Here is a 2,873-nt window from a genome sequence, read left to right as displayed (position 1 = left end):
TGGTTGTCTTATAGTTTTGAAATAGCTGATTATATTAGAAACAAGGTTGATTAGCCATTTTGCTTTTGTATTCATCTTTAGTGTTTCGTGTAGTGGTGTTCAAAGTAGTTTGAAAATAAGCTCAGTTCTTCAGCAAAGAGCTTTAAAATCAGCGAGATTTCAGTGCTGTCGTGCATGGTACATGGTCTCTTAAAGGAACAAATGTCTGTATGAACTCGGGGTGATGTTCTCTGAGACTCCGCTGATCCGCGTGGGTGCTCCTTTTGTCCAGGGGGAGTGAGGTAGGATGTTTATTCAGTCATAAATACACTGAAAAGTGACCGATTCATTGACTGAACTTAATAAATATATTTATAAATATGTATATGGAAACTTACCCAAGCGACAGATCGCATTAGGCTGTCATAGAATCTCTTCGTAGCTTTAACACTCTTGCTCTTTCCTTTCAGAGGTCACGTTATAGAGGCTTCTCCTGCAAAACTTGCAGTCCCTGCTAAGAGCTTGTGGACTTTTTTAGGCTCATTTCAGCCACCTTTGATAAAGGCTCTGAAGACACTGGTTTATCAGGCTTTATAGAAATGAATGGCTTGATGTGACGGAAAATTCAGCTTTCCCACTGTCTGAATATGATGGTTTGGGTATTGGCAAATGTGCTTTGGGAGAGGGATGCTTTGAATGGCAGGAATCGTAGAGGACCCTGCCGAATTGGGAACCAAATAATATGGTAAGAAACAAAAAGCTGGAAGAAAGCAGGCCCAGGGCAGTGACCGTCCCTGTGCTGGGACCTGGGGAGGCCAAACCGCGAATCCTGGGGGCAGTTTTGGGCCCCTCACACCAAGAAAGGCCTTGAGATGCTGGAGCGAGTGGAGAGAAGGGAACTGAGCTGGTGAGGGGCTGGAGCACAAGTGTGATGGGAGCGGCTGAGGGACCTGGGGGGTTCAGCTGGAGAACAGGAGCTGAGGGGAGACAGGGACACAAAGAAACGGCCTCAAGTTGCACCAGGGGAGGTTGAGGTTGGATGTGGGGAACAATTTCTTCCCCAAAGGGCTGTGGGGCATTGGAACAGGCTGCCCAGGGCAGTGCTGGAGTCACCATCCCTGGAGGGCTGGACAGGCGGAGATGAGGTTCTCAGGGACATGGGGCAGTGCCAGGGGTGGGTTATGGTTGGACTCCATGATCTCAAGGGGCTTTTCCAACCAAAATTATTCTATGTTGATAACAACAGCAACCTTTCCTTCTTTTTTTCTTCCCAAGGTGAGGGGAGAAAGCAATGCTAACTCCCTTCTTCTTTTGAAGATGCTGATAAAAGGAGGTGGGAGGATCAGAGGGTCCCTGTGCCAGCAGAGGAACAACTCCTCAGGTGCTAGAAATACATGTTTTCGTTTTCAACAAAGCAACTCAGCTTCTGCCGTGTGCCGACTTGCAGATGTGACCCAGTTGCATGTGAAAACTGTTTTTGCAGCAGGAAAGGAAACAGTGGCCACAAGAAAAAGAGCAGCTCTGCCTTCAAATGCATTACCTCCTTGTGGTGCTGCTGGCGTGGCTCTTGTGCCCAAGGCCACCCTCGGAGTGAGGCCACCCAGGCTGGACGTGGGGACGGTTCCACAGTCTCTCTCAAGTGGCTTTTGCTTTGAAAACTGATCGACTCGCGCATCTCAACCTCATCTTCTGCTGCAGATGTGGGGTCAGAGGTTTTATTCCACCCCTGTTGGCTTCTACAGATACCTCCTGGTTGCCTGTGAATAAATCTCTACTAAAGGCCCGACCTTTTGGAGAACGTTTTGAACAAAGCGATGTCACGTCAGCAGGAAATGAGGGTGTGTTAGGGCTCCCTTTGGGGGAGCAGGGCTGGGAATTAACTCCCTTCCCCTCAGTCTTTCCTAAAGGACGAAACACAGTGATATGTTTAAATTTGACCGATTTTTTTCTGCAGCGTTTTCCCTCTACATTGTCATTCTGGCAAAAGCGAGGACCTTGGAGCGGCGTGAACAGTATCGGCGGCATTTGCCGTGCTGTAAATGTGTAATATCGCAGGACCGGCTTCGTCGGGCGCTTTGGGAAGGGCTGCGCAAGGAGAGAAACATTAACCTCTGCGGATGGGTGGGCAGATTAGAGGTAATATCCCTTCCCATGGGCCTGCCCCCCACCAGGTATGGTAATACCTCTTTTTTTCTGCCAAATTACGGTGGTGAATAAGAGCATGAACTCAAGCTCATGGGTGTCTTTAGCACTTAGTTTAAGCCAATCTATCAGGAAAATGCAGCTAGAAGGGAAGGTTTCTCCCCATCCCTGAAGCTGCAAGTCTTTCCCTTGAGTGATTTTTTGTTTCTAGCCATAGGGAGGCTGATCCAGGCTGCTCAGAAGAACCATTTAAATAGTAATTAAATAGTAACACGACTCAAAGAGCCCTTAAAAGTCTTTGCTTTCTGTTCCCGCTTAAAAGTAGATGATAAGCAAAACGCAGAAGCGTATAAAATTCCCTTTGGTGGGATAAATGTCGTTCGATATAAGGATGGCGAGAAAGGCTTGAATTAATGACCATTAAAACGTAAAGCACCAGTCGGTGCAGTGTGACGTGCGGCTGCGGAGGGCTGAGATTTATTCTTTTGTTATGCGGGGAAAGACGTTAACGTGCAAAATCGCTTATTTTGTGGGCTCTTGTAGGGAAACACTAAAAAGCAATTATGCGGAAAGTTGGGCTGTGATATTTGTGAGTGCCCGTCAGTGCGCGCCATGCAAAACAAACAAGGGGATTTCTCCTGGGAGATGCCACCTTCTCCTACCTGTCTGTGAGTAAATGCCAAGGGCACAAACTTTCTCGTATGATCAGCCCAAAAGCACCTCTTGGAAACCCACCTGCCTCAGCATCTTGT

The sequence above is a fragment of the Patagioenas fasciata genome, chromosome 2 (assembly GCF_037038585.1).
Source record: "Patagioenas fasciata isolate bPatFas1 chromosome 2, bPatFas1.hap1, whole genome shotgun sequence".
NCBI lineage: Eukaryota > Metazoa > Chordata > Aves > Columbiformes > Columbidae > Patagioenas > Patagioenas fasciata.
This window is presented reverse-complemented; position numbering follows the sequence as displayed.